General features: G+C 45.0%; 1 long non-coding RNA gene across 1 annotated transcript; it reads left to right on the top strand.

Annotated features, from left to right (window-relative positions):
- The first annotated feature begins 7,561 nt into the window (after positions 1 to 7,561).
- Positions 7,562 to 11,552, top strand: LOC117802284. Its single transcript, XR_004625380.1, has 3 exons — positions 7,562 to 7,700; positions 7,950 to 8,048; positions 9,889 to 11,552. It is a non-coding gene; the product is annotated as an uncharacterized LOC117802284 (long non-coding RNA).
- Positions 11,553 to 13,334: the final 1,782 nt, after the last annotated feature.

The raw sequence follows: 13,334 nt of genomic DNA, 5'->3' as shown, positions 1-13,334 counted from the left end.
TGGTGGAGATGATCCCCACTGTACCTCTGAAGAAACTGAGGCTTGAGAAACATGAAGCAAATCTAGACCTTTGGTATCTTGGAAACATTCCTCTTTGCCATTTTCTCTCTCACAGAAGCCCACATACAGCCTTGAGTAGAGTTGATAGTCCAATCAGTAATGAATTGAAAGAAAGTAGAAAGCCTCCCCAAATGAGATTCTAATTATCTTTGACAATTGTAAGAGTGCATGACACTGTATCTCAACAAATGCTTGGCAGACTGGAGTTAAGGGATTAAATGAATATGTCAAAGATTGATGAGAACAGACAGGGTAGCAACAGGAAGAGCTCACATGCCTCCATCATCCCCTCCCACCTCACCCCAACCCTCATGCCAGAATGGTGATATTATGTAGTTAAAAATGTGAATTTTTAAACACGAAGGGAGTTATTTCTTTGGGGAAGAAGGTTCAAGTGTTAGAGCTGTGAAGGAGTCCCTACAGCACGCTTTGAAGTAGTTACTGGGGAACAGAGGATGTAACAGACCATCTCGAGGGGGTTGTGAAGAAGCAAGATCTGCTCTGAAATCAACTCTTGATGACTCATCACTAGGGCCCCAGAGAGAGGGAGGGGAAAAAAAACCCAAACCCAATATCAAAACCTCATCTTCATTTCCTAGCAGACCTGCTTGGAAGACTGCTGAAAAGTGGTTAAATTCATAATTTGCATTTCGCTTTCCTTCTCTGTCTTTCTCTCCCTTTCCTAATATGAGAATGGACAGACAGATGGAGCCCCGATTATTCCACGATTTTATCATAGAATGATCAGGATTTGATTACTCGCAATTCGGGGAGCTTATTTTCCAGTTTTGTGTGTGTGTGTGTGTGTGTGTGTGTGTGGCTGAAGGCTATCTGACCTATCAGGTGACCACAGAAGAAGCTAGCTAATTCGTCCATTAAAAGATTTGTCAACTAAGCAGCTCCCCACACAAGAGCTGCCCTAGGCTTCAGGGCAAAGAAGCCAAAACAAACATCAGTGGGGCCCACGGGTTTGGGTCACTGGGATAAAAGGAAAGGAAATTTCTAAGGTGCCTGGCCTGTGTTATCTCTTCCCAGGCTGCTGCTCTTGGCGTTGACTGCTGTGAGGCCCAGCAACCCGAGGCAGTTCCTGGTTGAGAGAACCAGAAAGTTCACTCATCCCTCACTTCTTTCAGTTCTTTGAACCATGTGCTCATCCATTCATTCATCAACCTCAGCTGACTTCCTCTGTAACTCTCAGAGGTGGGTCTCGAGGGCATTTAGAGCAACACTGAAGAGTCTCAGGGGAACTGGATGACAATCAGAATGGCTATGACTTTGAATATTTTAACCAAAGACATGCTTTGGTTAAAATACCTGATAAATCCTTGGCAGGTGGGGATGAATAGCCTAGAAATCCGTAACATCTGCGGCCTGAGTTTTCACCTACTTGAGCCCGATCACCCCGAAGTGTAACAGCCTATTTATCTGCCTCCCACTCAGCAGCCAGCTTCTGCAGTTCTTGTACCTTAGCGCCCAGCACAGTTCTTGGCAAACAGTAGGAGCTTAACAAATATTTGTTGAATAAATTGAATGAGATTGGGCAGATTCCCATGATGTCAGCCCATGAGGTCTTTTTCAAGAGGTAGGTGTACTCAGTGGCTCCTCTGGAATATTCTAGAAGGGCGAGTGAGTACCTTGGGGGCAGGGACTGTATCTGGAGTGCTACATTTGCTTAAGGAATGAGTAAATGTCTGTACTGCTCAAGGGGTGGGCATGTAATAATCTATCGGGATAGTCCCACCCTCTCCTCAGCTTGGACGGTCCTCAGGCAGTCAACACAGAGATGAGCCAGACCGATGCCTGACAATTGCTAAAAGACCTTCAGAGGGACCTGAATGGGGGCACTTTCTACAGGCCATGCTTTGAATTTGTAAGCTCCTAGCAACAGCTCAAAAACTCAAGGAGGTGGCCGGTGGGGCAAAGGGCAAGGCCCCGTTAGCCAGTTTGGGGACACAAATAACAAGAGCCAGAAGGAATGGCTTTAGTAATAGTACTTTGTTATGATTTCAGGAAAACCACCCAGGAAACACATGCCTTACTGTTGATAACTACAAAAACAGGAAATGAACAAAAGTAATGACAAGACGAAGGAATGAGTAGGTCAACGGGGGGAAAAACAACAACAACAACAAAAATAAGGCTCATAAATGCAGTTTTCTTAAGACCATTCATAAAAATAAATTCAATATGGATTTGCATTAAATATGAAAGCTAAAAACAGATTTAAAAATTAGAAGAAAATGTAAGAGAATCACTTGTAACTGATCTCTTGGAAGGGAAACCATTTCTAACCACAAAGGCAAAAACAGAAAGCCAATTACAAAAGAGCAACTTACACACATTAAATTAGAATACATATAGAAAACTTCATATCCTTCTTTAAGGCTTTATTTCCATATTATACACAAAAAAATNGCTACAAAATAAATCATAAAGAATAAAATATTACAGATGGCATATTTGATCATGCTAATGTCTACCAGTTGTTGAGTGCCTCCTCTTGTTCAGCTCAATAGAAGGCCCTTTCCATAGGTCACCCCATTCTTACACAGCATCATATGGTGGAGATGATCCCCACTGTACCTCTGAAGAAACTGAGGCTTGAGAAACATGAAGCAAATCTAGACCTTTGGTATCTTGGAAACATTCCTCTTTGCCATTTTCTCTCTCACAGAAGCCCACATACAGCCTTGAGTAGAGTTGATAGTCCAATCAGTAATGAATTGAAAGAAAGTAGAAAGCCTCCCCAAATGAGATTCTAATTATCTTTGACAATTGTAAGAGTGCATGACACTGTATCTCAACAAATGCTTGGCAGACTGGAGTTAAGGGATTAAATGAAAATGTCAAAGATTGATGAGAACAGAGACAGGGTAGCAACAGGAAGAGCTCACATGCCTCCATCATCCCCTCCCACCTCACCCCAACCCTCATGCCAGAATGGTGATATTATGTAGTTAAAAATGTGAATTTTTAAACACGAAGGGAGTTATTTCTTTGGGGAAGAAGGTTCAAGTGTTAGAGCTGTGAAGGAGTCCCTACAGCACGCTTTGAAGTAGTTACTGGGGAACAGAGGATGTAACAGACCATCTCGAGGGGGTTGTGAAGAAGCAAGATCTGCTCTGAAATCAACTCTTGATGACTCATCACTAGGGCCCCAGAGAGAGGGAGGGGAAAAAAAACCCAAACCCAATATCAAAACCTCATCTTCATTTCCTACAGCAGACCTGCTTGGAAGACTGCTGAAAAGTGGTTAAATTCATAATTTGCATTTCGCTTTCCTTCTCTGTCTTTCTCTCCCTTTCCTAATATGAGAATGGACAGACAGATGGAGCCCCGATTATTCCACGATTTTATCATAGAATGATCAGGATTTGATTACTCGCAATTCGGGGAGCTTATTTTCCAGTTTTGTGTGTGTGTGTGTGTGTGTGTGTGTGTGGCTGAAGGCTATCTGACCTATCAGGTGACCACAGAAGAAGCTAGCTAATTCGTCCATTAAAAGATTTGTCAACTAAGCAGCTCCCCACACAAGAGCTGCCCTAGGCTTCAGGGCAAAGAAGCCAAAACAAACATCAGTGGGGCCCACGGGTTTGGGTCACTGGGATAAAAGGAAAGGAAATTTCTAAGGTGCCTGGCCTGTGTTATCTCTTCCCAGGCTGCTGCTCTTGGCGTTGACTGCTGTGAGGCCCAGCAACCCGAGGCAGTTCCTGGTTGAGAGAACCAGAAAGTTCACTCATCCCTCACTTCTTTCAGTTCTTTGAACCATGTGCTCATCCATTCATTCATCAACCTCAGCTGACTTCCTCTGTAACTCTCAGAGGTGGGTCTCGAGGGCATTTAGAGCAACACTGAAGAGTCTCAGGGGAACTGGATGACAATCAGAATGGCTATGACTTTGAATATTTTAACCAAAGACATGCTTTGGTTAAAATACCTGATAAATCCTTGGCAGGTGGGGATGAATAGCCTAGAAATCCGTAACATCTGCGGCCTGAGTTTTCACCTACTTGAGCCCGATCACCCCGAAGTGTAACAGCCTATTTATCTGCCTCCCACTCAGCAGCCAGCTTCTGCAGTTCTTGTACCTTAGCGCCCAGCACAGTTCTTGGCAAACAGTAGGAGCTTAACAAATATTTGTTGAATAAATTGAATGAGATTGGGCAGATTCCCATGATGTCAGCCCATGAGGTCTTTTTCAAGAGGTAGGTGTACTCAGTGGCTCCTCTGGAATATTCTAGAAGGGCGAGTGAGTACCTTGGGGGCAGGGACTGTATCTGGAGCGCTACGTTTGCTTAAGGAATGAGTAAATGTCTGTACTGCTCAAGGGGTGGGCATGTAATAATCTATCGGGATAGTCCCACCCTCTCCTCAGCTTGGACGGTCCTCAGGCAGTCAACACAGAGATGAGCCAGACCGATGCCTGACAATTGCTAAAAGACCTTCAGAGGGACCTGAATGGGGGCACTTTCTACAGGCCATGCTTTGAATTTGTAAGCTCCTAGCAACAGCTCAAAAACTCAAGGAGGTGGCCGGTGGGGCAAAGGGCAAGGCCCCGTTAGCCAGTTTGGGGACACAAATAACAAGAGCCAGAAGGAATGGCTTTAGTAATAGTACTTTGTTATGATTTCAGGAAAACCACCCAGGAAACACATGCCTTACTGTTGATAACTACAAAAACAGGAAATGAACAAAAGTAATGACAAGACGAAGGAATGAGTAGGTCAACGGGGGGAAAAACAACAACAACAACAAAAATAAGGCTCATAAATGCAGTTTTCTTAAGACCATTCATAAAAATAAATTCAATATGGATTTGCATTAAATATGAAAGCTAAAAACAGATTTAAAAATTAGAAGAAAATGTAAGAGAATCACTTGTAACTGATCTCTTGGAAGGGAAACCATTTCTAACCACAAAGGCAAAAACAGAAAGCCAATTACAAAAGAGCAACTTACACACATTAAATTAGAATACATATAGAAAACTTCATATCCTTCTTTAAGGCTTTATTTCCATATTATACACAAAAAAATGTATGACTCTTGAAATCAGAAAAAAATAAAAGCATGTGTTTAATAATTAAGCCAAAATGAAAAAAAAAATGCATTTGTTCCATAACATCTCACACCAGGCCAACTACCACCTCCACCCCACCCCACCCCTGCTTGCCACTAAGGTTGACTTTTTTTGTGCTTGTTAAATTTCTTTGTTTTTTTTTTTTAAGATTTTATTTATTTATTTGTCAGAGAGAGAGACAGCCAGCAAGAGAGGGAACACAAGCAGGGGAGTGGGAGAGGAAGAAGCAGGCTCCCACCAGAGGAGCCTGATGTGGGGCTCAATCGCAGAACGCCAGGATCACGCCCTGAGCCAAAGGTAGATGCTTAACGACTGAGCCACCAGGTACCCCATGTGCTTGTTAAATTTCTATCCTGCCTTCAAAAACTTGCATGAACACCCGTGTGGAAGGAAGGTTGAGAAAGCACACAGTGCGATTCATCTCTCGTCCTGGGACTCATGAAGGAATGATCTGTGGTGTTAGACGTCTGTTCTCTTACTTATCCCACTGTCCCAGTAAATTTGTCTTGAGAGACATCCTTCTTTCATTGGACCTAACGCCTCCCCTCTTACATTTAACATTTGTTTCTTCCTCTTTCTTAGCGTGGCATTCTAAACTTCTCACTGCGGATTTCAGGCTCCTGTATTTCCAGCCCCCTGTCCCATCTGGCACATACACACACACGAGGCTTCATCTGGTGTCGCTGTACCTGGGATGTCCAGGGAACGCTTTCACATTGTTCTCTCCACCTGGATTTTTGTTTTTCCTTTCCCACCTAAACAAACTCCACTCATTCTTTAAGAATCAAATCAAAAGTGATTTCATGCATTATTAAGCCTTTCTTTCCTAATGTCCCGTTAGAAGGCACCTCTCCTCCCCACACACCCTTGTCCCACTTTATCCCATTCAACCCACTAGCTGTGTATAGCTTTATACCCCTGACCCCACCACAGGCTCCTTGAGGGCAGAAACCATGTCTAATTCCTGTCTCATTCAGCTTCATACCCCCAACATTCTGCACGATGCCGGAAATAGAGTAAATGTTTGTTTCATGATGAATGAATGAATGAATGATATTGTAAATGGTAGATTAAAAACTGGTTATTATATTCTCCCCTGAACTAGTTTTAGTTCTTTAAGGCAGAGTATCAAATTTGGCCTCTAGGAGAAGTAATTCCCGCTTCAAGACCTATTTGTTCGATGCTTCATTTTTCAGCTTCTTGTATATTGGAATCTGATACGTCTGGAGTCTGAAGCACAAGGTTTACCATCAAGTGCCCATAAAGAAGGTCAAGGAAAACTCCAGCCTCTGGATTTTACCTCTTCTTCTTGTATGTTTAAAGGTTCAGGTGTCTCCAGTTATTTGAAAGTGCGTAATAAAACCCCAGAGGCCGCACATACCTGTCTGGATTGGTATATTTATTCCTATGACAATGACTATAGTTTTCCCATAGTTACAAACAACAACCAGAAAGCTCCCAGAGCAGACATCATGTGTTCGCTGAGTAACTTACTTGACTACAGAAACTGGACCACCACATGCTAACAGGCTACTGGTTTTCTTCCTTTCTGGAAGGCCACACGTGAAGTCCGACCGAAACGTTCTTGCAAGTGTAGGGGTGTTCAAGGTGAAGGGTTAGGCTGAAAGGGTCCGTTTGTTAATCGGTGATGGACAGGTGACTTTCACTGAGGGTCATCCTAAACCAGACACTGTCATCTCTTCTCTCCAAGTCAATGTTCACAATAGCCCTGTATTACACAGTATTATGATTATCTTAATTTATTATTATTTACAGGTAATGAAAGAGAGCCTACGAGAACTTAAATCATCTGCCACAGCTCACAGAATAGTAAATCAGACAGTGACAGAGCCCAAACTCCGCAGATTCGAAGACTTTTTCTCTTCACTAGGCCTGGTATCTCCTAGCAATAGAAATTTGATAAGTCGACAAGGAGTGATAGTAGGTTTTTATCACAGCAGGAGTCCTTCCAGGCTCCTTAAAACACTGCACTCACAATGAAAGAGCACAACTTCTGGATTTCCAGGGTTTTCCTTAGGCTGGGAGAAAGTCCGGAGGAGATGGTGTGAGCTGGTGCCTATCCCACGGAAGGTGATCTGTCCTATTCTGCACTCAGGGCTTTCCTTTTTCTCCGCAGCCCGGATTTTCCAACTGCCCCACTGTCATAGGCTTTCAGTCTTCGCTGCTTTCGAAAGTTCCTTATTTGTTTGTTTCTTCCCTTTTTGCTTATTTGGGCAGGACCGAAGAAGGGCGAAGCACATCCAGACACTCCAGGTGGCTCAGGGGTAGTCAAGTGACCCCTTTCCTTGCAAAGTCCTTCAGGGCAGAGCCTGGCTGAGAGCTGACATAATCTCACATACCTTCCAACAAACAAATAAACAGAGGAGGAGTTTTACTAGGATCCATGACAAAAGAGCAAACAGAGAAGCAGCTGGAAGTGAAGAACTCACCACAAAGGGTTTCTGCAGTCACACTGCCCAGCTGGCCTTAAACCTGGAAGAATCTAGAACTAGTCCTTGAAGCTATTACCGGCAACCAAATTTCACCTTCTCAGCTGAAGGTAGTAAAGATGGCTCCCAGCACAGCAGGGAAGAACCTAGGGCTTGTGTCTGGACCTTCGTCCCACACCCTTCACCTCAGCAGGGTTGTGGGGTGTGTCTCTTGCCAGCTGATAAGGGCTTTCCTGTGTTACAAAAGACAACTTGCCTTTTGACACATGGAATGGGGAATCCCCCAGTATTAATTTAGTGTTGAATGTTTATTTCCTCTTGTGTAGTTCTATTCCATATATCTTTCTCTTCCCAATTAGGATTGATGAATTATTGAATCGAGCAAGCCCTTGATGAGGCCTCTTCCATTCCAGACACTGTCACAGGTAAACTCCCATGCCTGTGCACTTTTTACTCAGGTAGGTAGCTTTTGGTGGGATCCAGACAACACCTAGAGATTCATGGGCCATTTGGACTCAAAGGAACTTTGGAGAATTAATGGCAACAGTAGTATTAAGAATAACGACTAATATTTATTGCCTCCATGCTATGGGCCAACACTTTTGCTAAATTTTTATGTTTTACTATTTCTTCGAAAACTCACAAGAGCTCTAATGATCTCCACTTAAAGAAGGAGAAATGAGCTGAAACAAATGGTAGTAAAAACTTTCCCAAGCCCACTTTTCCCCCCACCCCCATTCTGGCAGAATCATGGCATCGTCCTTCTTCCCCAGTCCTGCCCTCCTTAAGTGAAGCAGGGTCACACAGAGGGCGACTGGACCTACTGCTTCCATTGTCAATGGACTGAACGAAGTCCATAAGTCTCTGAGAGAACAATGAAGATGTGTATTTAGAATGATGAATCTTAAGGTTGCTATTTAGAAATTGGGGAAGGGGCACCTGTGGCTCAGTCGGTTAAGCTTCTGACTCTTGATTTCCACTCAGGTCATGATCTCAGTGTCCTGGGATCAAGCCCCACCTCGGGATCTGTGCTGAGCATGGAGTCTGCTTGAGATTCTCTCTCTGTCCCTCTGCCTACCCCATCCCCACTCACGTACATTCTCTTTCTCTCTCTAGAAAAGAAAAGAAGAAAGAAAGAGAGGAAGGAAGGAAGGAAGGAAGGAAGGAAGGAAGGAAGGAAGGAAGGAAGGAAGAAAAAGAAAGAAAAGTGAGAGAAATTGAGAGAGAAGCAAGGGAGGAAGGGAGAAGGAGCCCAAAAAGCTGGGGCCATGTCTTTGCAGAGGACAGGAACAGTGAGTTTCAAGAGGGGGGTCAAGGGTAAGAGGTTTATGAGCAGCTGCCGGTGTGGAAGGGAGATGGAGAGAAGAGGATGAGAGTTTGAAGGAGAATTTCTCAGGGCTGTGAATTAGAGCTCCCTCCTTGAAAATATCTCAAGGGACTCAGTAATAATTGCAATTACTTTTACACTTTTATTAGTGGGTAGGCAGTGTTTCTCTGAGTAGACTGGCAAGGCAGGAATAGGCCACATGGAGCCTAATTCTCAGATGGGTTGCACAACCATTTTTCAAGCATGTATTGACATGAATTTTGTCCTAAGGATGCTGAGATAAAAAGGTAAGAGCTTTAAGATTAAGAATCTCACAAACGTGTGTCTACCCTTCTATCTGGAATGACTGCTAGACCTTTGCCCTTCTTGGTTGTGTGCTCAATGTATCTGCACCCAAGAGGAAACAAAACAAAGTCAAGGTCCTTGGCTTGGGAGGGGTGGACTGTAACTCACAATGCCAGCAGTGAACCAAAAGGCAACTTAACTCAAACCTTTCATTTGATGAATATGAAAACTCAGAGGATAAAGTGGCCTGGCCAGGGTTGCGGGGCAGCAGGACCCCCACAGGGACTGGAGACCCCTGATAGTCTGTCTCTTCTCACAGTGGGCTGTCCAGCATTACTGGGCTGAATCTAGGGACCTCCACATGCAATTCCATCTCACTTATCCTTATTGGGAGCAGACAAGACTTGTCATGGACTGCAACAGGGGCTGCAAAGAAACTGGAGGCTGAGGAACCCTCCCACATTGCCATGGTGAATGTCTGTGATGCCAGTCATGGCTCTTGCCCAGTCAAGTCCTCCTGGCTGCTCTCAAGTCCTGATTCCCCTTGGGTTCTGGTCTTGTTGCCACTTCCAAGCAGGTTCGAGGATTCTGGTCATTCGGTGTTAGCTTTCATTGAGGGGAGAGGCACAGAGGGCCGAGACCCTGTTCTTTCCTGGAGAGTATTGACTTCCTGCCTTTCTCCACAGCCTCATCCATGGGAGGCCCACGCATCCGAGATAAATTGATACTTGGGAAGATCAAAGGTTCATCAGGAAGGCAATTCATTCCAACGATCTATCGGCTGTTTGGGTTTGTCTAGGTGGGGAAAGAAACAACAGTTCTGTGTGAGATGCTACCAAAATGCTGCCGAGGGGCCTGGGAGTCTGGATGTGCCTCAAAGTGGTCCTTTGTCAGTGGTGTCAGCTGTCCCTACACCTGATTTACTTGTTTATTTGGCAAATGGGGAGGAGACATCTCCTGGGCCTGATGCTGTGGGGGCCAACCTTTCTCTGTCAGCCCGGCGGAGAGCCAGCCATGCTCCTGTCAAGTAGCTCAGTCCCAGAAATTCGCTGTCAAGACAGGGGAAGAATTAGGGTGGAGACAGATTTTGTGTCTCCAATGAATCCTCAAGGCTCTGGGTCTGTCAACGTCCGGAGGCTGGAGGGGTAAGTGGGTGCTTCCTCACATTCTCTCACACACAGAGGCCCCAGAGCTCTGAAGCAGGGTGGGGTTCTGGAGACGCTGTCCCCTGGGGCTAGCCCCGGGCTGTGGGCCCCCCACAGTAGGGCCAGTGTAAATGACCGTGTTCCTGGCCTTGCCAATTGCTCCCCCGGAAATGCAGGCCATGCCGTGAATTTACTGTGTGATCTTGAATGAGCCCCTCAATGACTCTGACCCTGGTTTTCCCATCTATCAATAATGATCTCTGTCCAACCATAACTGAACAAATGTTTTCCAAAGCCCGGTTTATTCCAATCTCTGCCCCCACTCCCTATCAGAATTCCTGGGGACATTTGTTTAAAATATGTGTTCCTGGATCTCATGCCAAGGAATTCCGATTTAATGCTACTAGGATTGGCCCAGGTGTCTGCATCGTTAACAAACTCCCACGGTGACATTTTAACGCATTTCATTTCCCTAAATTCATGTCCTGGTAGCACACTGAACCATTCCATTTAGTACTGGATTGTGTCATTTACAGTGTTGATTTGCAATTATTTCAGTCCCATAACACAGCCTGCTTTCATCATGCAAGCTTCCGGAGAGCCAACATTCTAGTTTTTTTCCTTTTTCAAAATTGCCCTACCATGGAGATTGATTAGAATGGAGCAGGAAGGAACTTTCTAGGGTGACAGAAATATGAGGGGTATAGGTTACACTGGTGTATCCATTTGTCAAAGCCCACTGAATTGTAACACAAAGAATTTGAATTTCACCGTATCTAAGTTGTAAGATACGTCAATTAAATAAATTAAATCAATTAACATTAAAAAGAACAAAAAAAATGCTGACTCTAAATTCCCATCTAGTTCATACAAAGGCAGCCACCATGAATCATTAATGCTTTGTTTGAGGGATACTGTAGGCAACATTTGAAAAGGCCGTGCAGCTAACAATTTCTTTCTAAATTAAACCCCTTCCCACCCTGACCACCAATGGGGTGGCAAAGCCAATTGCAGGGTTAGCCCTTAAGGTGGGGACCGGCAGGGACTCTGAAGTGACTCAGGGAAGTTCAAGGAGAGGAAGGAGCGTCCTGTCCATCCCGTCCTGGCTACGGACACCAAAAGGGCCTGAGGCGCATGTCTGATCAATCAGCCAATCAGCCCCAGCTCCTGCCCTCCGCTCCTCCTGCCACTGTCACCAGGATCAAGCTGTGAAGGCTGCCCAGCTTCATTCCNGTGACCCACAGTCACAGGTTGCATGAGCCCTGACCCCAGAGGAGGAAATCATCACCGCAGGGTGACGCCTGAGGCCCGGAGGAAGGGGCTGGTGGTGAGCTTAGGAGGGTGTTCTGGGGAGAGGCGATGACATCATTTAGTTAGGGGAGTAGTGAAAAGGGGGGCCTGGGAACGGGCTAGACCACAAATGTCTAATGAGTTTGGACTTTATCCCGAAGCTGCCAAGTCCTGTTGTTGGTTGTTGTTTTTGTTTTTAAGGTTTTTTTTTTTTTTTTCCAAATACAGGCGTGACACTCTGTATTTTTTTTCCCTTCCTTTTTAACCTAAGGAAACGCATAGTAAATTTCTCCCACTACAGTCCGAGCTCCAGCAGCCAGAGGATGTCCTTGCGGGCGACTCCTTCCCCACTCCCCTTCCAGTTATGAGGAAGCCCAGAGGCATGGCTTATGGGCCTCAGGTTCTCCAAACACCAGCTGAATATCCAAATCCTGATCTCCTATAATTACAGCCGGGGCTCTTAAACACCCTGAGACTTCCACTCTGGCTTGTTAAATAACAAGTTCTACCCATTTCACCAGCGGAAATGCACAGGACCACCTCATTCATCCCAAGGTGTCCTGTCTGGTAACCTTGACAACACCAAAGAGAGCTGGGGATATGAACATTTCCAGAGTCCATAATCTCTCATGGTTCATTCCCCCTTCTGTTTACCCCCCCTTCATTCTTCCCTTTCTTCTCCTCCCAATCTTCCTATTTCTTATGTTCCATAAATGAGTGAAACCATAACATAATAAAAAATTATTATAAATAAAAAATAAAAAAAATTCATTTTAGATGCTCACATGTGAAAAGTTTATCTCACATNGATTAGAATGGAGCAGGAAGGAACTTTCTAGGGTGACAGAAATATGAGGGGTATAGGTTACACTGGTGTATCCATTTGTCAAAGCCCACTGAATTGTAACACAAAGAATTTGAATTTCACCGTATCTAAGTTGTAAGATACGTCAATTAAATAAATTAAATCAATTAACATTAAAAAGAACAACAAAAAATGCTGACTCTAAATTCCCATCTAGTTCATACAAAGGCAGCCACCATGAATCATTAATGCTTTGTTTGAGGGATACTGTAGGCAACATTTGAAAAGGCCGTGCAGCTAACAATTTCTTTCTAAATTAAACCCCTTCCCACCCTGACCACCAATGGGGTGGCAAAGCCAATTGCAGGGTTAGCCCTTAAGGTGGGGACCGGCAGGGACTCTGAAGTGACTCAGGGAAGTTCAAGGAGAGGAAGGAGCGTCCTGTCCATCCCGTCCTGGCTACGGACACCAAAAGGGCCTGAGGCGCATGTCTGATCAATCAGCCAATCAGCCCCAGCTCCTGCCCTCCGCTCCTCCTGCCACTGTCACCAGGATCAAGCTGTGAAGGCTGCCCAGCTTCATTCCAGACATTTCTCTGGGGCTGCTTTCCTACATGAAAATGTGCATTCCTTCCTCCATTTGGTCCACACAGATCAAGCTTCTGGAACAGGCACGGGGCTGGGTGCCTCAGTGGGTAAAATGAATGAGAAGCGGAATCTGTCCTCAAACCCTCACAGTCCAGGGGGCCCGGCTGAGTAAATGTGCAATCTGAAGGCAGGAAGGGGGGGGCGCCTGGGGGGCTCAGTCGGTTGAGTATCTGTTCCACTCAGGTCATGATCTCAGGGTCTTGGGATTGAGTCCCGCTGAGCAGGGAGCCTGCTTCTCCCTCTCC

Source organism: Ailuropoda melanoleuca, chromosome 5 (genome assembly GCF_002007445.2).
Source record: "Ailuropoda melanoleuca isolate Jingjing chromosome 5, ASM200744v2, whole genome shotgun sequence".
In the NCBI taxonomy this organism is placed as follows: Eukaryota; Metazoa; Chordata; class Mammalia; order Carnivora; family Ursidae; genus Ailuropoda; species Ailuropoda melanoleuca.
Note: the sequence above shows the minus strand (reverse complement) of the source record. Positions and strands in the feature narration are given on the sequence as shown.